General features: G+C 48.8%; 1 protein-coding gene and 1 long non-coding RNA gene across 8 annotated transcripts in view; one reads left to right on the top strand and one right to left on the bottom strand.

The window, feature by feature from the left end:
- St3gal3 (ST3 beta-galactoside alpha-2,3-sialyltransferase 3) overlaps positions 1 to 27124 on the bottom strand; it is a 215113-nt gene that overhangs the window by 47181 nt on the left and 140808 nt on the right. The gene's annotated exons all lie outside the window — the stretch shown is intronic.
- On the top strand, positions 1606 to 24933 carry LOC146892325 (uncharacterized). The gene is made up of 2 exons (XR_015004916.2): positions 1606 to 1933; positions 20510 to 24933. It is a non-coding gene; the product is annotated as an uncharacterized LOC146892325 (long non-coding RNA).

Here is a 27124-nt window from a genome sequence, read left to right as displayed (position 1 = left end):
AGGGACCCGTGAAAGGTAAAGATCTACAACAGTCCCATGACAAGGCAGCCAGGCACAAGGAAGGGCTCTGAGCAGTGCTGAGCAGTCCCAGGAGGCTGGGACCACGAAGCCATGGCAGCTCCGAGGCTGGCACTTGCATGTGGCCGACGTAGATGTGCTACGCTGCCCGGAAAGCACACACAGGAAAAGCGACTGGATGGGTTCAGTTCAACGTGGAGATTGCTGCGAGGCCAGGACAGTGATGGGCTCAAGCAATCGACTGAGCACGGAGGACTGTAGGCCTGGGCACTGGCAGTCACGGCGAGGAAGGCCAGCCTAACCCTGCGGGTCCAGTCCCAAGCCAGGAATAGCTCATCTTCACTTTTTCAGGGCCACTTGCCCAGATCCCCGGATACTACAGAAGAATGCCTCTTCTACAAACAAAGCCCCCTCTGGCTGGCCAGGCAGCATTCCTCCGAGTCACCCTTGACTCATCTTTTTCTGGCTGATTCTTGTCCAGCTCGTCAGCAAGTCCTGTGAGTATCATCTCTAAACACGTTCTGAGCTGGCCCCCTCACCTCCCATCTACTACTGCCCCGTGTCGCTTGACGACTGCAATGGTGGATGGCCAGCATCCACCCTTGCCCTGCTTTCACACAGGCTCCGGCTGCCCTCCGAAGGCACCCATGTGCCACTCATTCCTCTGACATGAGCCTTATCACTGCCAACCACAGGCCATGGAGTGATGTGGGATGGCCTTCTGTATATATGCGCTGCTTTTGTTGGCTGTTGGTTCCACCCGGCTCAGCTTTCCAACATGGCAGAGGTCCGTTTACCACTTGCTCTGGGAGCCATGTTTACCATCCTAACACTTGTTTACAGGGTACAAGAGCATTATCCCATAGCACGGAGCAGAAACAACACGGAGTAGAAGCCGCATCCGCTCTCAGGTCTCTGATCATCCTTCCTTGCTGACCCCACATACTGATGGCCTCTGGCTACCTTCAGATAGAGCAAACTTACCCAGTGTTTTCTCAAGGCTGGCTCTGGTGTGCACCTCTGAGAATGGTCCTGTTGAATTCTACCACCTCAGTGGGCTTCCTATTCACTCTCTAGTGCATCTTGTGCTGGCCTCCTAAGCACAGGTTACTATATAAAACTGGCTCACTGCCTTTCCTCTCCCATGGGTCCTTGCTTGCTATTATAAGGGGACCTACACTCTATTTGAACTGTGCACTGCCATGTCCCCCAGCACCAAGGCTGTGCCTGGCATAGCAGATAAGATCTGGCAGATGAGGTCTGAGCGCCTCCTTCACCCAAATCTACAAATCCACCTGTATCTGCTGTACATCCTTCCCCAGCCCTCCTGACAAAACAGATCCAGTCCTTTCTCCAAGATCAAGCTGTCCACACGTGATGCCTTGGCACCCCATTCAGAGAGTCTGCAATGGCCTGTAGGCCTCAGTTTCCTCTCAGACCTAATCTCCTACTAATTTCTGGTACTATGACCTCATCCCTCGCTGCTTTAGGACCTCAGCTTGAACTCTTCTTCTCTTGGCCTGGAATGTTTTTCCTCCACATACACACTGACTTCACCTTTGCCCTCCTTCCAATCTTTATTCAGATCTTACTGTCATTCAGACCTCATGAGGCCAACCCCGGGCAGCCTGCTCACCACGGAACCTGTCCGCTCCTGTCACCCAGCCACACGCCTTTTCCTTCTCCCCCTAGTATTTACCTTGCTCTTGTGTGTGAGGTGACTTACTCACTAGCTCTCTCCTGCCTGTGTTTCTTCTGGCAGAGCAGAGACTTCAGAGAGTAGGACTGTGAGATGGGCGATCCTGACTCAGCCTGCTCTGCACACAGGAGAGACCACATGACTACAGGAACCACATGGAGTGACCACTGGACAAGGAGTGCCGATTCAGCAATGGCTGAAGGAACTGAGTGACAGGTAACGGTCCAGGGCATGGCAGGAGCGGGGGACTGGGCTCAATTGACACCGATATCAGCTCAGGTGCCTGTTTTCAGTTCTGGCCTCCAGAACCATGCAAGAGGACCCTCCTAGAGAAGCCCCGAGGATCCAGTGAGCCCCATAGACATGTTCTAGAGAAAGGGGGTCACAGCTGCTTGTTTTCCTCTGCTCAGGATTGATACAGATGATGAACAAGCAGAGGCTGCTCTGTTAGAGGAGACAGTCTACCTTCAGGAGTGAGGTGCAGGCCCGGAGACAGGCAAACGGGGACTTACCATCTACTCTGAAACCTCTTATTGACTAAGGAAGGATGTGTGGAAAGGCTGGAGAGTGTGAGTGGTCAAATTGATTCCAGAGGCCCAGTCTCCCATGCTGAACTGGTGGCTGCTAAGGACACACTTAACCAGTCACACCCTGAGCATCTTATCCAGACAGCCTATGGGCCACTGGGTTTACCAAATATGAGCAATCCATGTACCCTACATCTACCCAACCCACTCTCCAGTGACAAGCATATGATGCCTGCTGCCCTCGAGTCTTGAGGGTGGTCTTTGGGGGAGAGGGGAAGTTGTGCCACTTACGCTAACTAAAGAAGGGGGGAGTTCCTGTCCCAGGAGACCAGATGACATCATGCTCTGTACTCATGATGCTGGGTTACATCACACTCTGTGACACTGCCCCAGGACGGTCATGTATTAGTGCAGGCTGTTCTTGGGATTTCCCTGCAGGTTCCCTTGGGGACTGAGCTCCTAGGAAAGGGACTGTACTCTGGCTGCCTTCTAGGGCTCAGGGGCTTCAGCACTGTGGCTAACTTTGGGTGGGCACTACAGTGACAGGGCTTCTTCTTTCATAACACCAGCTCAATCACCAAATGGAATGGGAGAAGCCAGTGACAACGCTTAGGGAGAGTTGTTCTACAGGGCTCCTGGCACTGCATGGCACGGGTGAGGCTCACCTACCACCTCAGCCGCTCCTCAGCCTCTCCATATGCCTAGCTCTGCAAGGCCTATTTTTGGGTGTTTGCTTTGTTTTTGAGACAGAGTTTAATTATGTAGCTCTCTGACTGTCCTGGAACTTGTTCTGTAGACCAGGTTAGCCTTGAAGTCACAGAGATCCATCTGCCTCTGCCTCCCAAGTGCTGAGATTAAGGTGTGCGCTACCACGGCCCAGCTTTGGGAGGGGAGTTATTTTTTGAACTCATGAGAAACTGACTGATCATTTTCCCTTTCTCCTGCATGGGATAGGATTCAGGACCCTGAGTAAGCTAAGCATGTGCTCTACCACCGAGCTAGGCCCCTTTACCTTCAATACCACATCCCTAGAACCTAGAACAGCGCTTAACATATTGGAGATCCTGTGCAGGGGACAAGGGTTTGTCACGGTCACAAACTATAGGACTACATCATTTGATTTCCTTGTCCACACCTGCCTTTAGCTCCCCTATTCCCTGCTGCAATCTGCAACCCATGTCGTCCATCCAGGACTAGAGATTTACTCTGGGTCCCCAACCCATATGTCATGGGGATGAGCAAGTCCCAGACCACCTTGCCTCCTCTTTAGAAGCCTTAGTACTTGTTCATGTGAGAATCCCTTGTCCTTGGTGCCCACAGTGTCTTAGGATGGCACGTGAGACTCTCCCACATTACAGCTAAGGCCCCGATTCTGATTCATATTTGTTCTTGCTCTTTCTTTCCCCCTCTCGTCCTCCTTTCCCCTCTCCCTCCCACCTCTTCCCTCCCTCTTTCTCGTTCTGCAATTGACCTTTCTGAAAGCCTTGAGCCTTCATGACCACAAACTGGCAATGACTCATGTGTTTGGTAAAGCCCATCACCCCTTTCTTAGCAGGCGTGTCTCCTCCTGGTAGTAGGATCTGTCAATATTGAAGGGGGCGGGGCACCAGCAGCAGTTGTTTTCAGTCTCAATGCTTTGTGCCCTCCCTCTCCAAAAAGTGGGAAACATGGGAGAAGTTCCCTTCTAAACACAGACACTTGGAATTTGAAGGCATATGTGTGTGACCCATTTACTCCGGGGACCTGCTTGTCCCAGCTACTGTCCCCAGCTACACACAGCTAGATGCAGCTGTTCTCAATACTTGGGGTTACCCGCCATCTTTCATCCTCTTTTGCTGGCTCACTGCGGCTCTCACCGCCTTAAAGTCCAAACCTGTGATTGTCACCATTGCCTGGCCTTCGACCTTAGCTTCCTTGCTTTTCTCTCTTCCTGTGAATGGGAAGCTGGCTGACGTCACCTCCCTTCCCTACACACCTGCACACTGCTTGGGCTCACTCTGATGCTGTCTGTAGTCACATAACTTTTGAGCCCAGACGTTCTCTAGTGTCCTGGACGGCCCACCAAACTTTCTGTCCGTACTTCAGCAGACGGCCCATTGCACGGAGGTACCGCAACAGCGGGAACAGACTGTCCACCGGCTCCATAGCACTGTTCACCCCCATGGACACCTCAACTGTCCATGCTGTACCCAGAGTCAACTTCTGTGCCCTCAGATTTTCACTCCCCCCCCCCAAAAAAAACCCAGCAGCCCTTGTGGCACCTTCTTCCTCATCCTTCTTTACTTTTCTCCCATACTTCCTGTTACAGAACGTCCCAGTTTTATGTCTATGTCCTGTTTCTGAGCTGTCTTCGCTTGAGCATGTGCTCCGTGAAGGCAGGGATGTCTGTCAGCTTCCCTCGTGGCTGGCTAGCAGAACTTGACAATCATCACGCGCTAAATGCCTGACGAATGAATGAATGAATGTGATACAGGCTGACCATACTGCCTTCCTCCCCCGCTGCTGTAGAGATGATAGAGGATAAGGCGTAGGAAGTCTTGGCACGCCACATTGCTCAATAACTGGCAGTTCCTCTCAACTCCCTTCCTCCCCTCCCAGTTTTGGTATCAGCCATGCCCTTCTCACTCAGGGAGTGCCAGGTCAGAGGCAGACTTGACAGCAGCCCCGCAGGACTCCCTCAGCCTCGGGCCAGGCTCTGCCTGCTCTACACACTGTTTTCTCTGGCTAGGTGTGAGCCATTTTGCTCCAGCTCAGGAGTCTGGAGGCTCCAGAGTGACTGAGAACACTTTACCAAGCCCTGTCCTCACAGCAGAGCTTTGGATCAGAGGCTTGGGCACAGGTACATCTCCTATTGACACAGTGCAGGGTAATTAATGTCTCATTCTCAAAGGCTCCTGCAGTGCCACTGCCTGGCTGCATGTCCCCTGCCCCTTTCTCCAGGACTCTTGATTGAGTTCTTTTTAATGTTTATTCATCATGAGACAAGGTCTCACATTTTGCAGGCTGGCCTCGGACTCACTATATAAGCTCGTGTGTGTTGGTGTGTGCACTTACGAAGATCAGAGGGGGACATCGGGCATCCCACTCTATCACCCTCCAGAGTCCCAGCAATGTTGCCATCTCTACTCCAGAACACTGGAGTTAACAGACACATGCGTGGCTGTGTCTGGCTTTTGACATGGCTGCTGGGATCTGAACTCAGATCCTCACGCTTGAGCAAGCACACACATGCACTTGCCCACAGAGCCACCTCTCCTGTCCTGGCCTTGAATTTCTGATCTTCCTTCCTCCACTTCCCGGTGTTTTACCTATGCCCAATTTCCACGCCTCGTTTTGTTTTTATAATCTCTTCATTTATTTATTTTTGGACAGGGTCTCACTATGTAGCTCTGGTTGGGCCGGAACTTGCTATGTAGATCAGGGCAGCCTTCAACTCCCAGAGATCCACCTGCCTTTGCCTCCTGAGTGCTTGGGATCAAAGGCGTGCGCCACCAAACCTGTCCTTCCAAGCAGAGCTCTGTGCATACCAGGCAAGCATCCTATCACTGAACAACATCCCCAGGCCCTTGATCAGGGTTCTTCTGGGACCTCCAGGTTAGTGTTATATACTTTGGATACTTTGTTTCAATAAAGGCAAGAAGACACCATTCACTAGAGAAGGCTGCTGCCCCTGCATGTGGGGAGAGTCTTGGGAACTAAGTATCCTGGGTTAGTTCCTAACCTGGTATGATACATGCTGCATGGCCAGAGTCTTCTGGAAGATACCAACCCTGAGCATCTTTCTCCTTACTAGGAACAGACACTGTGTTGCCGTGTTTATACAGGGATCCCAATAGAAAGGACAGTTATTCTGGCCACGACTTCTGGTCTGGGGCTGCCTCTAGGATCCCCACTCTGCCCTCGGCTGGGTGCTGGAGGGAACCTGCTCAGGTGCATGAAGAGCATCACTAGAGACTAGGGGTCTCCACTCGGCCTGCTTGCTGCTCTCTGAGCTGCCTAAGAAAGCTCTCCCATCCTCCACAAATACCTCCCTCTTCTACGTTTTCAATCCAATCACACGGATGTGGCCCAAAGTGACGCCTAGGTTTGGTCTGCGCCCACAAATTCCATCATGCATGCTGAGTAGCTTTAATTATCAACTTGACACAACCTGGAGTATCTGGGAAGAGAATCTCAATGGAGTATTGTCTGTGTTGCTTTGGGCTGTGGGCAAGTATGTGGGGGACTGTTTTAATTAAGTTAATTGGTATTATGGCAAGACCCAGCCCACTGTGGGTGGCACTCTTTCCTAGTCAGTGAGGAAACAAGCTGAGCACATGCAAACGACAACGCTGCATTCTCTCTCTCTCTGCCCTTGACCACAGATGTGACCAGCTCCCTGCTTCCTCACTCCCCACATGATGGACTGCAACCTGGAGCTGAGAATTAACCCTTTCTCCCCTAGTTTGCTTTTGGCCAGGGCATCTCGTTAGAGCAAAGAAAGGAAACTAAGAGTCAGGATGACATGATCACTAAAAAGGTAGCACTGTTGATCATTAGGAACAGCATCCTGTCGGGTTGCTCCACCCCTGGAGGAAGTACACGTTCTATCAGTGGGGTTCCTTCAAGGGACTGGTAACAAATGGAACTGACTCAGGAGAGGTTCACCAAGATGGAAAAGGGCTCCTGTGGATGCCTCATGAGGGTAGAGACTTGAAGTCATGTGATCACCAGCTTCAAATCTCTGGACAAATGGTGCAGGTGCAGAAGAGAGGCTAAATTTGTTCTGTATGACTCTGAAAGGCACAGGGAGGATCACAGGGGAAGTTATAGGCCTGAGGAGTTTGGTTTTTCAGAATTGAACTCTCCAGTGCCGAAGTGTCTGGAACGGCTGCTCCTGCTGGTCCAGGGTTTCCAGTTTGGGGAAGGGCGATCTGCTAAGGACTCTCCATGAATCTGGCCACAGGACTCTGGCTTTACCAAGCTCAGAAGAGTGGCATATACCATGCTCTCCCTGGGCTCACTCTGGGCTGACAATAGCCTCAGCTTCCAGCCTGGGCTGGGAGAAACACAGCTTCGTGGGTCACTAGTGCTGGGGTCCAGGAACTTTCTCGTAGGGCTGCCCACAGATCGGATTAGCTGTTTTCTTTTTTTAAAAGGAAAACCCTGAAAGGGGGGAGGTAGGGGAAGACTATTTCCATCCTGAATGTCTACCCCAAAGCCTGGTTCTTTGCCAGGATTTAGGCATGGTATACACAAGGCTGTTAAAAATAACCCCTTGACTGAACAGAAGGCGTGGGAGAGGAGATGGCCAAGCAACATTGCTAGAGGGTGGGAGAGCCGGGCAAGGAGAGGAAACTTGTACCCAGAGACCCTGGGAAGGGTTTTATTCCAGAAGAGTTATGCAGGCTCAGAGGGACTAAGGGTCAGGGAAACTCTGCCCCCGACTGCATCTTGCCATGAAGAATGCCCCTTAGTGCCTGGCAGGACATAAATGAGCTGCTGGGTCTAAAGGGTTCTCCCAGGATAGAGTCTGTCGTTTTTCAGCCCTGAATGCCAGCCTAGGAGACCAAGGTCAGAGAAGACAAGCTGCAGGAAGCTTCAAGAAAGGTTAATAGAGGTCAGTCAAAGACAGAGGCCACAAAAAGGCCTGCTGGATGCAGCTATTGGGGATGCTGGTGACTTGTATCTGAAGACTCTAGACTTCTCTTTCCACAAGTAGACATATAACACAAGTGGAATTACCTTAGAGATCTTGTTCCCATAGCTCACTTTAAAAACTTTTAACTATAAATTAAGGATGATGTCTGTCAATACAGTTGGACACCATCATTTTTCATGAATACATGCTATTCATCATATGGATAGATAGACTGCTTGACTCATTCTTGGCCAAGAGACATTCAGTTTTTAGGTTTTTTCTAATGCTTTTACTGTTATTATAAACATACTGCAAAAGGCACATTACAGTGATAAATGTACACATAGGATTTCCCCCTTATGCTAATATTTAGAAGGAGATTATTGACTCTAATAAAATCCACATTTCATATTCTATTATATACTGCCTATGTTGCCTCTTACCATTTTAGAGAGGACAAAATTATGTTTTCTCCTAATTTAATCTCTCTGGGATTTCTGTGTCCCCCCCCCCCCATCCACTACTCTCTGGCTACACTTAAACAATTTTTAAATTTTTGTTATTTTTTTAAAGTATGTGAATGGAGAAGCCTATAGAGGCCAGAGGAATCAGATCCCTCTGTAGCTGGAACCGCAGATAGTTGTGAGTCTCCCAATTTGAGTGCTGCAACCAGAATTTGGGTCCTTTACAAAAGCAGTACACATTCTTAACCTCCGAGCCATCTCTGCAGCCTTTCCCTGTGATTTATAGAACCAGAACAGTTTAATTATGAGGACAAAGATTTCTACTGCTTTCCTCCCATTGTTCTTAGCACGCAGCAAACCAATGTCCCTTTCACCACACTGTCAGAGCAATTCCTGTAAATATCGCTGCTTTGGTCTGCAGACCTGATCGCAGAGAATCAGTCAATGAATGCTGACGCAGAATTAAGACAGAATTTCCAGAAATTATTGAACATATTTTTGCTATTATGTACTACTTTATGTAAAGTGGCATTCTTAGCACTGATGATCACAAAATCAAAATATTGCTCAACTCTGAAAAATGCAGTATGGCACATCCATCTCACTAGTATGTAAATTCATTTTAATCTTTAATAAATAGCAAAATTATAATATAGCAGAGAACTATTCTAAAACAAATTTATAATTTATTATCAGCAAATGTTGATTTATAGACCTATTTTGTTTTGTTTTGTTTTTGTTTTTCAAGACAGGGTTTCTCTGTGTAGTTTTGGCTGTCTTGGAACTCACTCAGTAGACCACGCTGGCCTTAAACTCACAGAGATCTGCCTGCCTCTGCCTCCCGAGTGCTGGGATTAAAAATCTATTTTTCCTTTAAGCAGATCAAATGAAGATTTATTAAGAGAGGTGAGAAGGAATTCCCAAAGGTGGGAGGGGCAACAGGGAAGAGTACCTTTTACATCTGGTTCATAAACTACACATGGGGATTACAACAAAGCTTCTCAGGTGAAAAGGAAGTCACACGTGGATTATTTTGCTTTTGTTTTTGTTTTGTTTTTTGAGACAGGATTTATCTGTGTAACAGTCCTGACTGTCCTGGAACTCACTTTGTAGACCAGGCTGGCCTCAAATTCACTGAGATCCACTCACCTCTGCCTTCCAAGTGCTGGGATCAAAGGCCTGTGCCACCACCGTCTGACTAGGAGTGGAAAAATTTTAAGAAGCTTTGGGCAACACCAGCCCTTTCAGAGTAAACCTGACCACAGCATTCTTTTGTCTCTTGCCTCAACCATGTCAATAGTCCTCTAAAAAAAGGGGGTGTGTGTGTGCACACATGGAGGCACAGGCAGAGGCAGCGGACAACTTGTGGGAGTGGGTCCTCTCCTTCCACCATGGGGTCCCAGGGACCGAATCCCAGCTGTGAGGTTTAACAGCGAGCATCTCTGGCCACTGAGCCTTCCAGCTGACCCAGGCACTTGGGTCTTTTAGAATGGATTCTAAAATCTTTCTCAGTGGCCTGTAAGCTCTCCCAGGATCTGGCCCTGGGTGACCTTTCCCAGGATGCAATGCCACACCCCAAACATGCCCAGCTGTTTGCAGTTCTCAGAACATCTTGTGTGTATGTGTTTTCAGCTTGCACGTCCTCTCTTCTAGAACATGTGCCTTGCAGCCTTCAACGGCCCAAGTCCTGTGTAATCTTTAAGATGTGGCTAAACTATCACCGCCTCCAAAAGTCCTCTTACCGCTTCCCCATCAAGGACAGCTTCCTCCAGCGGGGAGGAGAGGCAGGCTGAGCTGTGGGTGGGAAGACAGCTCTGGCCTGGAGGAGGTCAGGAGAACAGAAGAGACACAGCTCAGCTCTGGATGTGTGTGGCCTCGGGGTCTGTGAGTGGCTGCTTAGGTCCACACATCCAAGACATGTAACCCACTTGCTCACAATTCTGGTACCCACCCCTCCCAAATGAAAAGTAAAGACAGAAAAAGAAAGACAGCTTCCATGGAGTGATAGTGAGACACCACTCACGGGTGTGTCAATGGCTCCCTGGGCCTTTTAATGCCAGGAGCTGACGGTCAGAAGAGGCCAAGTGGTTTTATGAATGAGAGCAGCAGAGGTTGGGTCTGGAAAAAGCCTTCTTTGGCCCCTGGGTTTAACCGGGTGTCCCTCGTGTTCCTGGCACCCCGCACCCTCACAGTCACAGAGTCTACACTGTGCCATTTTGTTCTTATGCCTGGCTCCACTTCTGGGATGAAGTTTGGGGGTTGGGTTATTCCTTTTCATTGTGCCCAGCATGGTACCTAGGGCATGGAGATGCTTCTAAAATAAGGATTGAGAGCCGAGAGGGAAGGTGAGGGACAAGGCCCATGCTGACCAGTTTGGTGATAAGACGGTTACAGCAGACCAGACAAGGGCTGCCCTGCCCTTTTCCCAGGTCAGGAGTGGCATCAGCACTCATCTTTGAAAACAGCATTCACAGTGATGCTGCTCTCAGCGGGGAGAAACTGGGGGAGTCATTCCTTCAGAGGATGACAGTGCACACATCTCCACGGGAACATCAAGCTCAGCGTCTCCTGGAGGAGCTCAGCAGCTGCATCCGAGGTGCAAGTACCCGAAACTGGGGTTCTGGCTCATGCCTCCCTCTCATGCAAACCTGCAGCAGCCACCTGCTGTGTCCTTCCCTGACACCCCACAAACCCACCCTTGCCCTGATCACCGCTTCCCAGGGCCTCCCTGCCTGGGGTCACTCCTGCAATCCTTTCTTTCCATTTTAGACGGCGGCCTTTGAAAAGCACACATCTGATGCTGTCCCTCCCTCCTTGCTTCCAAACCTTGGCTGACTTCATAGCACAGTGCAAGTGTTTAAGGCTGGTGGCCACCTGGGACTAACACTCCACGCAGGCCAAATCACTACCACATGTGTCTCCCTCCCTTCGTGTGCGTCCTTTCCTAGACTCTTTGCCTGGAGAGTTTGCTTACTTTATTGTATCTTAATTTCCTTTATTTTTAAAGTTTCTATGTGTGTGGGTATTTTGTCTGTATGTATGTATATGTCTGCTCGGTACCCGTGGAGGCCAGAAGAGAGTTTCAGATCCCCTGGAACTGGAGTAACGACCACTGTACACACCATGTGGGTGCTGGAACCGGAGCTCTGACCCTCCAGAAGAGCCATCTCTCCGGTCCTTGTACTTTCATTTTCATGACATATTAACTGCACATACATATGGGGTGTAGTGTATTTCAATACATGTGGAAGATCCATAGTGGTTCAATCAGCGTAACTGACATAACCGATCAGTCATTGTGTGTGTTGGACTATGACTTCCCCTCTGCTAATTTCATCTGTATATTGGTGTGGCTCTATCCTACCGTACGACAGACATTATTCCTCCTATCAACTGCCCCTGTACCCCTCAACCATCCCCCTTCCACCTCCATTCCCTTCCCAAGCTCTGGAAACCACTACCAGCCTCTTCTGCACTGAGATCAACATTCTAGTCTCCACATGGAAGGGGTGACCATCAACTGTGCCCGACCCATTCTGTTACCATAGCATCCTCCAGTTCCAGCCAAGCAGCTGTGAACGGCAGGGTTTCGTTATTTTTGATGACTGACTGATAACTCCATTGTGAATATGCCTCATAATTTCTTCATCGACCAGGCTGCTTTCCCATTTTACTTGTTGCTGACGATGCTATAATAAACATGGCAATGCACACATTTCCATGGATTCACACCGAGCGATAGAATTGCCGGTTCATATAGTGCTTCTACTTCTAATTGTTTTGTTTTAATTTCTTATATTATTTTTTGGGGAGTTGGGTGAGACAGGGTTTCTCCATGTAGCCCTGGATGTACTGAAACTAGTTCTTGTAGACCAGGCTAGCCTTGAACTCAGAGATCCACCTGTCTCTGCCTCCTGAGTGCTGGGATTAAATGCATGTGCCACCACTACCTGACTGCTTTTCTTTTTTAAAAAAATTCTAGTTCATTTTATTATGTGCCGTGCTGGGGATTGAACCTAGAGCCCTGCTAGGAACAGGCTGGGCACCTGCATCATTTATAAAAGCGGGGGAGGGGGGTTAGTCTGCAGCATGGAGGCTGGACAGCACCTGGTCCCATCACAGGGGAGGGAGTTCCTGTCATCCCACACTCTCACCAGCACTTGTTATTTCTGTCTTGTTGGTCACAGCCATTCTAAGTGTCAGCCGGCGTCTCATAGTGGTTTTCATTTGTGCTTCCCCAGTGGTTTGTGATGTTCAATGCTTTCTGCTATAAATGCATCTGTTGGCTATTCGTGTTTTTGCTGTTGCTGCTGTTTTGGGGGTTTTCTGTTTGCTTGCTGCTTGTTTAAAAAGGGTCTCTATGTAGCCCAGTCTGTCCTCAAACCCACAATCCTCCTGCCTCAGGCTCCTGAGAGCTGGGATTAAAGATCTGCTGCCTACTTGACTCATTTGTTACTTGTATAACACACCTTTGTCTGTCTTTTGAGATAAGGTCTTAAGTATCAAAACCTAGCTTTGATCCTCTTGCGCCCCCCCCCCCCCCCGCCCCGTGCTGGTTTGATAGGCCTGCCCCACTGTCCCTAGCTTGTATACTTATGAAAAGTGTTTACCTGGGGCTGGTGAGAGGCTTAGCAGGTAAAGCTGTTTGCTGACCTGAGTTTGATTCCCAGAACCCACATGATGGGAGGAGAGGACCGACTCCTACAAGCTGTCCCCTGACCTCAACACACCTGCTCTGAAATAAGCGCACACAATAGATAAAGTACATCTTTTCAGGAAGGGTCCATCTGGGTTATTCACTCATTTTAAAAACAAATTTTCCCTGTCAAGTTGAATGAGATCCTCGTAAGTTCTGGAAATTAATTTTCTGTTGACATAGATTGCAAATGTTTTCTCTCATTCTGCAGGCTGCCTCTGCACTCTGTTGGCTGCTTGCTGTTCGGAAACCTTTGGGTTTGCTGTAATTCTGTTGGTCGGTCGTCTGCATTTGTTCCTATGCTTTTGGGATCACATCCAAAACATTTTTAATGAAACCAATGTTCCGAAGTATTTCTCCTGGTTTCTAAGTAATTTCATTGTCTTGGGTTTATGCTTAAGCCTCGGGTTCATTTTGAATTCATCTTTTATATGGTGAGAAACACTGACATGGGTTAAAACAAACAAAAAACAAAACCACAAGTGGATATCCAGGTTTCCCAGCACATAACTCAGAGGTTCCTCTAACGGAGGCGCTGTCTGGCTGCCTTGCTCAAAATCAGCTGGTGTAGGTATGTGGGGCTGTTTCCACGTTGTACACTCTGTCCCACTGACCTGTGGGTTGTTTTTAATGCTAAGATCATCCTGTTTGGGAGGCTACAGCTTGTACTTTTGTTGGTTTTTGAGATAAGGTCTGACTATGTAGCCCAGGCTGGCCTCGAACACACAGACTCTACCCTCCCGAGTGCTGGGATTAAGAGTGTGCACCACTATGCCCAGGCAGCTTGTTGGTCTGTTTTTGACTTTTTCTTCTGGTCTCCCCCTTTATTATCCATAACTCGAATGCTGAAATATGTTCACTTAACTTAACAAGTTGCAACTTGTGAATCTGAATCTGATGATTTTTTCTTTCTTTTTAATTCCCCCTCATTCTGTTACTTCTTCTTTCCTTTTCTTTTTTTTAAAAATTTATTTATTTATTGTGTATACAGTATTCTGTCTGTATGTCTGCCTGCAGGCCAGAAGAGGGCACCAGATCTCATTGTGGATGGTTGTAGGCCATCATATGGTTGCTGGGAATTGAACTCAGGGCCTCTGGGAGACCAGACAGTGCTCTTAACTGCTGAGCCATCTCTCCAGCCTACTTCCTCTTTTCTTATCTGGTTGGACCCATTCTGTTACTGAGGCCTTCAACTGTTTTTTTTTTTTAAATTTTATTTATTGACTTTATTAACTCCCAATGTTTGTTTTTTTTCCTTTTCTTTTTACTGCTTCTTTAAGATCCTGTCTCTTTGCTAAATTACTCTCACATCACGCACTGCCTTTATGATGATCAGGCTGGGTGCCTGACAATGCCCAAGAGACAGGGGCTAGGCTGGACCAAGAGATCCATACGGAGTCCTTTTCAGCGTACAAAGGGTTAACAGGTGACTTTGCAGGGCCCTTGGGGGTCTAATTTGCCTAGGGGTAGCCAGCTGAGCTGCTAACAGGCTGTGCTGTTGTTTCTTGGGGGCCTTCTGGGGAGTGGGGAGTTGAGTCACTCAGGATAGGCTGCCTGGCTGCCTGTCCTGGGCTGAGGGTAAATGGCTGGGACTGGTCAGGGTCGGAGACCCGCAGGTAAGGAAACCTGGCTGCTTCCCAAAGCCCTTACCAGGTTAAGCTGCTAAGAATTGCTGGCCTGGTTGCTTTTTAAAGAGGCTAAGGATGGGCAGGTGGTACTTCCTGGTTACTTTTGGAACTACAGAAGGGTGGCTGAAGGCACACGAGTGCTGTGGGAAGGGGTGCAGGCCTGCCGATCACGCTGATCAGGTGAGCTGCTCAGCTAATGCCTAGGCTTAGGGAGGGAGGATGAATGGGTAGAGACATTTGGTTGGCTCACGTGCTGGGTCAGCTGAACATCTGCTCTGCTGGTCTACGGACTATCGGACTATCGGTGGGAGCAATCTCACCTTAACACTGTCCTATCAGAGTCTGGGTTTTAGAGGACACAGTGTGGGCTGGGCTCACTCTCTGTGGCTAACAATGGAAACCCTGGAGTTCCCCCAAACCACTTATTCATTTGTTCTCACAGATTCTAACTTTCTAGCCTAGGCTCCCGTGAACACGCCCTGTAGCTGAGCTGGTCTTGACCTTGTCATCCTCTTGCCTCAGGCACCAAGGAGTTGGGGTAACATGCTTGAGCCCCAGCCCCTACCTCGGAACTGGCCTTCGGATCACAAAGGTGTCAGATGCTTCAGGAGTTCCTGTGGGCACCTGGCTAGTCTCCGGAGTCCCACCAGCAGTGAGCAGGGCTCTAACCTTTCCTAGGAAGGCCCTGCAGACAGTTTAGTCAGACGTCCTCGGGAAAGCATGCTCAGTCCACTGTCCCTGCCGCTGCCGCCACACCGCCCACGCACCGGGAGGCGACAACTCCAGAGCTCTGCAAAGGCCTCGGTAATAGAGCTGACCTCGGTTCCTTGGGTTGAGGAGTAGGGTGAAGAGTCACCATGGACTGGGGCAGGATCTCCTTCTGGGAGGCACTGATCTGGATGAAGGCTGAGTTCTGGCCTCCACAGAAGCTGAGGCAGAGGAGGTTCTCGCCTATGACCAGGCCATATTCTTGCAAAAGAGCTTCCAGAATAAAGCCCACATGCGGTGCAGACACACACCCCATGGGCAACCTCGACTTGATGAGCTACACTTTTCCTGACAATCCCTGCCTGCTCCCCTTCTGTGCTTCCTCAGCTTTTGGGGGGGGGCACTTTCAGAAAGGGTCTTGCTATGTAGTACTAGCTGGCCTTGAACTCCTGGCAATCCTCCTGCCTCAGCCTCTTGAGTGCTGAGATTACAGATATGAGTTACCACCCTGACTATTTTTCATTCCTTATGGTCCTAGAACTGCAGAAGCAGAAATGGCTCAGTCTGAAGCTCCCCGTGGCTTGTCCAGAGAAACGTCAGCAGTCTCTGGTTTGGGCTTTTCTTGGGCGAGTGTGCCAAGACCAATCCTTCAGAAGCCCTTGTGTTCTATAGCCCTGGTCTGCACCAAGTCACCCACGGGCTGGTTCTTCTGAGGCTCCAAAGCCATTATCCCCTGGTTCCTGACATAGCCTGCAGAGCTACTGTGTATCAGCTTCTAGCCTGGGCAGGGACGAGGTCTCTCCAGGGTCCCCCTCACTCGGCAGTCATTCCAGGGCCAGGGTGGGGTGCTCAGCTGAGTCCCTACCTTTTCAGTCTTACGTGAACGTTGTCAGACCCCTGAGATCCAATTTTGATTTACTTTTCACAGATGTTGCAGAACAGTTGTCTTGGCTGGGATTTTTCAAAATTATCTCCCCAGTGTCCAGTGCAGTTCCTGGCACTCAATAAAAAAATGGACTCTGGGCTGTTAAGACGGCACGTGGGGAAAAGGTACTTAGAGTCAAGCCTCATGAACTGAGTTTGATCCCCAGGACCCACACAGGGGAAGGAGTGACCTGTCTCCTTCAAGTTCCCACCTGAGTACCACATGCACCCATACATGTGCCCCTCCACTAAATAAATAACATCTAAAAATATGTTTGAGTCATTGAGCAAGGTCATTAAACTTACTGTTTCAGGGAAGAACAACCTAGAACATCATATGTTCTCAGTCACATTAGCCTCTCCCCACTGTTGAAGCGGGTGGTGCTGATGGACAAGCTGGGCATTGTGGTGCAGTGGCCTGGACATGGCAGGGGGCACAGCAGGTCATTATGATGCTCACTCTCACCTGCCTCACCATGCCCAAGCCAGGTGTGAGGAGCACGGGACAGGACAGAAAAGGGGAACGGGAGGTGACCCAGATCAGTCACTAAGTGCTGGCACAAGGTACATTAAAGACGAAAGTTAGGCAAGAATGAGTGAGGACCCAGGAAGGGACTTCAAAACGTTACAGAAAGAAACATACAAACAGCTACGGAGCCCTAGGATGAGAAAAACGTCACCGACCAAGTGACATCTGAGGTAGAGCTGTAAAGGCGGAGGACACAAGGGACACTCCGGTAGCATGTTGGGGACTGTGTACCAAGCTGAATACTGGCTTCACCACCCCCCCTCTCCAGTTCCCCCAACTGAGGGGAGCAGTCTGCAGCAAGCCGTTCTGCCAGAAGAGACTGTAGTCCTTGGTGCCAGCAACACTGGAGTTGCTTGTTAAGGTACAGCAGTGGCTCTTAGGGCCAAGGCTGGGAGGCATTCCCTGCTGAGGAATGGCATGCACAGTGAGCAGGTATAAAAGAGGTGTTTTCAGGGCAGTGCCTGGAGGTTAGGAACCTGGAGACATCATTCTCTGGGGCTCTGACAGCTGTCAGGTGGTCAAAAGGCTTAAAAACACCTAAATTATAAGTTAGCAGTTGCATCCTGTGTGGCTGAAGATGCCAACAGCCACCTTCCTGCTATGTACGGCATTCCTGTATCAACAAACGCCAATCACCGGGTTTGTATGTACAGTCTACACAAGTCCTGGCAGCTCCTGGCCAGAAGATATTACGGGAAGGTATATGTAGAGTGGAGGCAGGCAGGGGTAAGGACAGGGCAGCCAAAGCACTTCCTACCCCGGACTGCAGGCCAGGCCCCAGGCCCCAGGCCCCAGGCCCCAGGCCCCAGGCCCCAGATTATGGTCGTCAGTGATGGCAATTGTCCAGGCCATAGGGACCATTGTTCCCATTCTTGCGGGAGGCTGGAGCTCAGCTTGACTAAGACACCTGCACAGGGTCACAGCGCTAGGTAAGAGGTGAAGCTGGATTGAAACCCAGGTTTGCCTCGCTCCAAATCCTTGTGTGGAATGAGAACACCACGCCCCCAGCCGCATTCAGTCTTTGCTAGAACGGCATAATGAACTACTATGAGCCTGGCCAGGGTACTGGTATGGTTCTACTCACAAAGATCAGTGACCCCCATGGTGAGGTCATGAGGCAAAAACGCCCTTCCCCCATTCCAACCGGCTTTATTACAGTGCCAAAAGATGTCGATCTGGGCATGGCCAGACCACCTCTGCTCAGCTACAGAGCCCCCTGCCCTGTGAACCCAAGTCCACCCTTGGAGAAGGTCTGAGAGGTAGTTAACCCAGTTATGGTTTTATTTAGGGGTGGGGGGCAGGTGTGGGCATTCTCCCGCTGGAGATAACATAGTATCTCTTCTAATTGTTGTAACTCAGGTCCCCAGGTGACCCACTGGATCTCCGCCCTCCAAGCCCTGCCTCCAATGGGGCTCGTGGCTAGACAAAATGTCTACTGCTCACATGAGGCTGGCTCTGGGATGCTGTGGCCAGGACCCGCTGGTCTTGTCTTCCCCTGGTAAATTTGTCCTGTGTTGAGTACCTGTGTGAGGATGGGGCCAGAGATGACACGACCAGGCTTACCTCTCCCTCCTCCTGTGCAGACAGCTCTGCTCGAGTGCAGACCCTGAACCCAAGCTCTCCCCGACAATCTGAGACGAGACCGTGAAACAATGAGTTTTTGTGAGGCGGCTAGAGACAGAGCTGGTAGGAGCCTGACCTTCCTGACATGCCTTCCCCCATGCCCCAGTGCTGGGCTCTGCCCTGCTGCCTCCTGCATCTTCCTATTTCTCCCCGAGTTAAGACCAGTGACCAGTAGAGCTGGCAGAGCCACCAGAGGCAGCCACAACCACCAAGATCCCCTATTTCTTTTCGTCCAGGAACCCCAAGAGCTAAAGGTACCTCCTCCAACTGGTGGTCCTTCTCATTGTCTCCTTCCTCCAGGGCAGGGGAAAACGGAGACAACTTCCCTGGCCATCAGGGGCACCTGTGTGTGACAATCTCCTGGGACAAGTTCAAGGGTGTAGAGAGGTGCCGGCCAGAAGCCCTCGGAGGCAGGGGTTGGGAATATACGCTGAACAATGTCCTCCATGTAAACCTGGCTGAGTCTGATGGTGTACGGGGAATGAGTAGAGTGATGAAGACTGATCAGAGGCTCTGTGTCCACAGTAACCTCACAGGCAAGAGATCAGGGTCAGTGGCCATGTCAAGCACTAACTAGCCCTAATCAGGTCCCATGGAGATGGCTTCTGAGCCCAAGCCCCAAGCACATGCCTTATCCACTTAGAGTTCCTGCCCAATTTGGGCATCTGCTTCTTGGGATGAGTTCTGCAGCTGGCCCAGGGCCCAGATGTTCTATCTAGAGGGCTGAGCAGCGGAGTGACAATGTCTGTCTTTCAGCTATGTCAAGTCTGGGCCCTCAGAACAGGGGTGGGAAAGAGGATGGGTCTGTTCTAACACGAGGCACAGACACTGTGAACTGATAGGCGTGACCTGATGCTGTCAGGGGTCAGGAGTCAGACACGTGTCTTTCCTACCAGAGGCGGCCCCGCAAACTACATTTTTTTTTTTTTTTGGCGTTTTGATAAAGTTCTCAAACTGTAGCCCAGGTTGGCCTAGCATTCATTATATAGCCCAGGTTGGCCTTGTACTTTTAGCAATCATCCTGCCTTAGTCTCCCAAGTGCAAGAATTACAGATGTGGGCCACTAAGCTCAGCTCCGTTACTTGCTGAGACCCAGACTCTGTATTATCAGGCAGAGCAGAGCGGAGAATTTCCAGGAGAGGCAGGCATGGAACTGGGGCCTAAGCCAGGCTTCTCTCTTCTAGCTCTGACCACTTGTGGAGGACAGTCACACAAGGATCTCCTTCTCTGGGGGCAGATGAGCAGGGAAAGTGGGCCATGTCCTGAAGGTGCAGTCAGGCAGCCTGCTCTCCACCCTAAGGACTTGTGGATGGGGTGGGACTGAGATTTGAGTCCTCCCTCTGCAAGGAGCTCCAGGGGTGGCACAGTTTGGGGGCAGCAAACACACTCACTTTCAGCAGCTTTTGCTCCTCACGAGCTTCAGCGCTCCCCACGTGGGGATCTTGTACCTGAACCAAAACAAGCAAAGCTGCTAATCTGACGAGATCAGTCTTCAAATACCACAGGAATGCAGCCTGCCTGCCTGCTTGCTTGCACCAGCGGCTGTGCTCCTAAGCTAAGCAGCCCTCCCCCTTCTACTGAAGCCCCAAACTTCCTACCTCATCTGGGTTACCAACCAACCTCTCCTTACTCTGGCTTAAGGGTTGCTGGCCTTTCCAGGGTAACCAAGCTGTGCTAAGTGTTTCTGTGCACGGCCTTCCTGAGCCCTGGTGCAGGCAGTGCTGCTGGGTAAGGCAGGTTCTGAATGGTGAAGTACACCAGCCCCACCCTTGTCCAAAGCCTGCGCTCTTCCCAGCATGGTCCAGTACTTCTCAAGGCCTGTGAAGGACCAACTGGTTTTGCTTTTCACACTTCACTTCTGCCCCAGAAGGATAACTGTACAAATTACAACAAAAAAGAACCACTAGGGAAATTAAAGACCCGTGGAAAATGTAAACCCCATCTCAAAATTATTAGATTCATCAGCATAAGCTCACTGTAATTGCTATGAAAGTTTCCAAAACTTTAGTCTGTTTGTAGAAAATTGTGATGCGAACCGGTTCATATGGCTTTTTGTCCTGTGATACACCACAGGCTCCGGAATGACGGATACCCAATCTGGAGCATTCTGCTGAGACTGCTGGCCTGTCTTACCTTAGGGTGGAAGTTACTGGAAGGTAACCTGGAGAACCTGAGGCCTCTGAGAAAAGATGCTCAGACACAAGACTGAGGCCTCGCACACAAATTCACGACCAGAGGGAGCACACAGTGGGTCAACAGCAAGCAAAGCAGTGTGGGCCTCTAGGCCTTTAAAAAAACAATGAACCAAACAAAAAACTCAACTCTGGCCACCCACTAAAGCCCCACCTGTGAAGGTTGGAAAACAGAGCAAGGAGGAAAGAGAAGAGCACGTAGCTTTGGCGTACTGGTGAGGTGAGTTCCCTGACTGTTAACGGAGGGCAAGCAAGCTACTACAGGGTAAAGTTAACTGAAAACCAGAAAGTGTATTGGCTTCCAGAGGCTGTCAGAACACTGGCTGCTGAAAAATATCCTGGGAACCGGGGAAAGTGGATGCCCAGGAAACCAACCAGACACAGGTGGCAGCTCAAGCACAGGCATTGGCTGTCAGTCCTTTAAGCGGTTTCCTGCACTCTGCAGAGGAGTCTGGACTCTGTGTTGCCCTGCTCTTTTCAGAGGGACCCCCAGAACCCAAGGTCTTTGCTGCAGAGGGAAACGAATCAAAAAGACTTAACACATCCTCCAAACAAAAACAATTTGCATTCCCCACAAAAGTGCAAGGTTCAGAGCCCAGAAAATAAAGGGATAGGATGAGGCTGTTGAATTTGGTCCCGGCTCTGGGCTACTGTAACCATGGGCAAACTGCAGCTCTCCCATCTATAAAATGAACCTAAGAGCACTTCCAGTGGGGCTGCTGTGCAGAGGTTGAGGCCAAGAATGGAATTCAGCATTGTGGCCAGCTTGCAGTGGGGGCCCTAACAACTATGACTTTCCATGTGTATGGCTGGCTGACTGTAGCAGGGGTATGCCCCTGGCATCTAAAATACTGAACGAAACCTTGTAGAAGGAACCAAGGGGTAAACGATGAAGAACGAAGAAGCCATGGAGGGACAGAAGAAACCAGAACACAGCAGAGCAACAACAGAATGAAGGCCCAAGTTCCCCAGCAGTGGGAGAGGTTGGTGGATCTGGGGATCCCCTCCACAACGGGGAGGGGCTGACTTCAGAGAAGAGATTTCATAGTGTTGGGAAGGGCTGGAACTCAGAGGCTGCTTAGACATTCCCGTGGGGAGTGAGACTCTAGACCTCCTGCTCAGGTGAAAGTGGACTGCAATGTCATTTCCTGACATCTGCAATGCCATCTGACTCAGTGTATTTGAAATCTGGGGAATATTGGGTTTGCGATGATTGAGTCATCCAAGTGGAGCTGCTCCTCAGGAAGTAAGCTGAGCCCGGATTAGAGAGCTGTTGCCTAAATACCCTAGCTGATGCAATGGGGAGATGAGACAGGAGAGCCGTGCCAACAGGACCAGAGGGTGCCTTCAGGAAAGACTGGGGACTCCTCAGGGCCAGAGGACGTGGGGGTCGGGTGACGACAAGTCAGAGCTTCTAGGCCATGGTGAAAAGAGCAGGCCGGATGCCTCTGCATTTGTCAGGGAGGGTTTTGGGGTGATCTGGACAACAGCATTTAAAGCCGGTGTGAGGACAGAGGCTGGACTACACAGATGCAGGGCTAGCAGGATGGGACAAACAGGAAGTCACATTCCTGGTGGGCAGGGGTGTGGGGGGTGGTGGTGGAGGAGGCTGGGCATTTTTCCTGGAAGCATGGTGATTCTACTCAGTGGGAAAGATTTAATAGTATGGGATGGACAGAGTCTATGCCACTCAGTCTTACCACACCTCCTTGGAGTTGTAGAGATAAAAGTCCCAGGATCCTTCTCTGGAGGGGCAGAGAGGAATGTGCTTTGGAATGTGGGGATACCAGCTACTCAGCTACCCTGGCTAGGAGCCCACAAGCTTTCAAAGCCCCCAGGGCAGTGCAACAGGCGTCCTACACCTTGTCACGCAAGGGTCCTAAAACAGGCAACAGGGACTATGTTGCCTCCAGACTTCCTGCCTCAAGGAGCTCTGCATGGTCTGAATGGCCACCCTTGCACTCTAGGGAATGCAGCCAGCTTGGGCCAAGGCTTTGCGGTCCAAGAATCACAGTTCCGAGTCTACCTAAAGCAGAGTGAGCCCTGTAGAGCTGCATAACTGAGTGTAGCTCCGCCACTGCCTCAGCAGCCATCGGCAGCATCTGGCTGACATCCGTCCACAGCTGTGACAGGAAGTAGGATGCAATAGTTAGACATGCAGGCTCTGCAGCCAGAATACTTGGACTCAAAACCCAGTTTCAACCAGAAATGATGGATCATGCCTGTAAATACTGGCACTTAAGAGGCTAAGGCAAGAGGACTGCCATGAGTTCAAGGCCTGCCTAGGTCATGCAGTGAAGTTCAGGATTACAGAATGAGTTCTGTTTAAAACACACACACACACACACACACACACACACACACACACACACACACACACAGAGAGAGAGAGAGAGAGAGAGAGAGAGAGAGAGAGAGAGAGACCAACCAAACAGCTTTTTTCTTTCCTTCCTTCCTCCCTCCCTCCCTCCTTCCTTCCTTCGTTTCTTTCTTTTTCGAGACAGGGTTTCTTTGTAGCTTTGAGGTCTATCCTGGAACTAGCTCTTGTACACCAGGTTGGCCTCAAAGTCACAGAGATCAGTCTGTCTCTGCCTCCCGAGTGCTGGGATTAAAGGTGTGCACCACCACCTCCGGCTGCTTTTATCCTCATCTGTGTGACTTCAGACAAATTCCTTGACTTCTCTGTGTCTCCATTTCTTCATATCAAAACTGGACTAATAATAAAATCCATCTCATAAAGTTGTCAAGAAGATTAAAGAGAGAAAGAGAATAAAAATTCTCGCACAGGGCCATTGGCGACTGTGGCCTTCACTCTTTGCCTGGGGATGACACTCAATACTGAGTGGCCAAATTGGCCACCATATAAAAGGCATGGTACTCAGGCTGAAGAAATGGTTCAGTGTTTAAGGAGCACATATGCTCTTGCAGAGGACCTGAGTTTGATTCCCAATACCTACATCAAGCAGCTAGCAACTTCCTGGACCTTCAGCTTCAAGGAGTTGATACCCCTCTGGCTTCCTCAGGCGAATACACAGCCACACAAATATAAATATTTCATTTTTAAAAGGTATGATACTCAATGAACTTAATCATTTCTTCTATCAATACGCAAAAGAGCTACTCATAGGCTGAGAGATGACTCAGCAGTTAAGAGTACTGGTTGCTCTTCCAGAGGACCAGGGTTCAAGACCCAGCACCTACCCGACAGCTCATAACTGTTTGTAATTAAAGTTCCAGTGGATCCAACTCCCTCACACAGACATACATGCAGGCCAAATACAACCACACATAAAAATTAAATGAATAAATAAATAAATAAAAATAGTTATTCACATGTATATGGAATATCAACAATGGTTCTCAGTGACACATTAAAATGAATTAAATTTTTTTCCCACAGAGGTTCCCAATCTTTCTAATGCTGCGACCCTCTAATACAGTTCCTCATATTGTGGTGACCGCCAACCTTAAGATTATTTCTTTGCTGCTTCATAACTGTAATTTTGCTGCTGTTATGAATTTTACTGTAAATAGCTGATATGCAACCCCCAAAGGGGTCATGACCCACAGGTTGAAAACCTCTATTTGAAAACACTTAAAGTATTTATTGTGATCTACTCTGAGATGTGTATTTCCTGAATAGTAAAACAACAAAAACAAAAACCCCAAACTCATCTAAATATAATGGAGATCACTGGTAAACAGAATTCATTTGCTAAATGTTCAACTTACTGGAAAGACCTAACACTTATATTAGTCCCAGGAGATGTCACTGGATCTCACTGTCTTAACTAACACAGGCAGCGATGCTCAGACTTCTCCAAATTCACACAGTCTATTACGTGAGAAAGCCACAAGGACTCGAGGACACCGACCAAGTCGGTGGACCACCGATCAAGTCTTTCCAACGCAATGTGCACTGCAAGATGCGGGGTCACTTTCTTTCTGCATCTCTCCACTAAGAGAATGCAAGAGAGCGCTGTGCCAGAGAGGGTAGAGGATACCGAGGAAACGGCCTTCTAAACACATAGGACTGGACGTGCACACAAACTTAGACTACGGCAGCATGCACAGGACCTGCACGGGTCTAAGCCGGATAGTGGCCCAGCAACAAGAGGGACGGTGGGAACAAGCTCCCACCCCTACCCAGAAGCTAACTGTCTCCAACTGACAACTGCTCACAAAGGGAAAATCAGTTTTCTCCAAAAGAGTCTCCCTGGGGATACAAATCACTCTTAAGGGAAGGCTGCATTCCTAGCAGTAGATTGCAAACAAAAAATAAACTCAATGGCATTTTTGAAGGTTTATTTTTATTTTCATTTTTATCTTACAGGTCTTTTGTGTATGTATTATGTTTCTGGTTCTGTGTGTTTATGGGATTTCTGTGTGTGTGCAAATGTGTACCTCGGTGTCTACATGTTTCTTGTCCTTTTTCTTTGGCTCTTTTTCTTCTTTTTGCTTGTTTTCTTTGTTTGTTTCGCCCTACTCGAGTTTGGTTTTATATTATTTTTATTTTTTAGATGTCTGTTATCTAATAAGAGAAAGAAAGGGCATGGATCTGGGTGGGAGGGGAGGCAGACAAGATCTGGCAGGAGTTGGGGAGGGAAAATCATAATCAGAACATAGTACATGAAAAAAATAAGGAAAAAAGAGATGATGCTAGACAGTTGGCATATCCTGTATTTCAGCCTGATTTCTGGAGGGAAGCTGGGCTAATCTGATACTACAGAAGAGAGCAGAACTAGGTTTGACTGTGGCTATGCCACACATGACACGTCCATTCCTCTCCTCTGGTGCCCGGGCAATGTATCCACAAAGAACACAATGGCAGTTGAGGCCAGCATGGTCCATGTAGAGAGCTCTAAGGCAGTCAGAACTACATAGAGAGACCCAGGAGAGGCAGGCAGACAGACAGACAGACAGACAATAGCAAAAAAGAACAACGGCAGCCAGGCTGAGGGCTGTCTGCAACAGAAGAAAAAATATAATGCAGCAAGTACTGGCCAGGATGCAGAGCTGCTCTCTGCGAAGGCAGAGGCCACCTCCACAGAGACAGTGCTGGAGCAGAAAAGCTCACAGGTATCTCTAGGAAATGTTTGGAGTGCATCGCCAGGATCAAAAATGCCTTTATGGAAATTATAGGCTACAAAATAGCACTATTGCTAGCCAAGAAGGTTCCCTTGGCCCAGCTATGACACAAATCTGGTGTCTTTGGGTTTTTTAAGCTTCCTTCGGGTCATAGAGGAGTTCAAAGGTGGGATGGTAGAGACTAAGATGTTGGTTCAGACGGTTTCCTGTGGCTCCCACCAGCACCCAATGCTAGCGCTTGAGGCAGCAGCAGCAGAGGCGGCTCATGAGTCAGCGCTGAGCAAGTCTGCAGCAGGCTCTTCAAAGGAGAAGGAATCCAGGGCATTTTTCATTTACAGACTGTTTGTCTGCTTTCAGCAAGTCCATTTTCAAATAATCTTTATTCTAAAAGCCACCACCAATGGCCCTGGACTATTAAGCCTTTGAAGCTGTCTTTGCATTTTCAACACGAGAATTTCATCGGCAGAAGGGTGGGTGGCTTTCCTGCTTGGCTTCTTTGCTTTTATTATCTAGAGCACGGACATTTCAGGTATCTTATTTCTGTGTTTACTATTGAATCTGCCTCACTGGTGAAAATGTCACGTTGTTGTGTTTCAGGGATTTCTGTTTTAGAATATGTTATGTGTTTATGGTTATGCATGTAAGCACCAATGTTCCATTTCATATCACTTTGGTTTTTGGGGTCTGCATGAATATATAAGCAGGTGCACTGATATTTTTCTTTATTTGCCAGTATACTCATATAAAAACTAGGGTCCTGGAGAGTGAAATTTGACATGACTTGTTATTTAGGTGTTTTGTACATATTTATGTATTTTCATTTGTATAGACTTATTGGAGGTGTGCCCGTGTCAGTGAATAAAGGCACAGTTTGATGTATATATTTTTTTTAAAAAAAAGATATTTTACTTTTTTTGATTTATTTATTTTGTATGCACCCCAGAAGAGGGCACCAAATCTCATTATAGATGGCTGTGAGCCCCCATGCGGTTGCTGGGAATTGAACTTAGGGCCTGTGGAAGAACAGTCAGTGCTCTTAACCACTGAGCCATCTCTCCAGCTCCCTGATGTATATGTTTTTAGTTTATTTTTATTTAAAACCAATTTACTCTGATAAAAATGAATTACATTGATAAAATCAATCAACTTCTGTAAGGTTGCTTTTTGAATTTTTTTGTGAAATAAAACTGTTTCTTTGCCCTTTAAAAAATACTGATGCTATAATACAAACCAGGCCTTACATTTGTACAGTGTTCTTGGTCAAAGTATCAAGAAATATTAGTTACTCACATAGAAAGAAACCCAAGCTCCAACTTCATTCCTAACACCAAAGCCCAGAATTGATGGATTAATAATTTAAGTAAAAGTTATGAAATTAAAGAAAACAGAAGAGAACAAAAGGAAGGTA

The sequence above is a fragment of the Myodes glareolus genome, chromosome 3 (assembly GCF_982192425.1).
Source record: "Myodes glareolus chromosome 3, mMyoGla1.1, whole genome shotgun sequence".
Classification (NCBI taxonomy): Eukaryota; Metazoa; Chordata; class Mammalia; order Rodentia; family Cricetidae; genus Myodes; species Myodes glareolus.
This window is presented reverse-complemented; position numbering and strand designations above follow the sequence as displayed.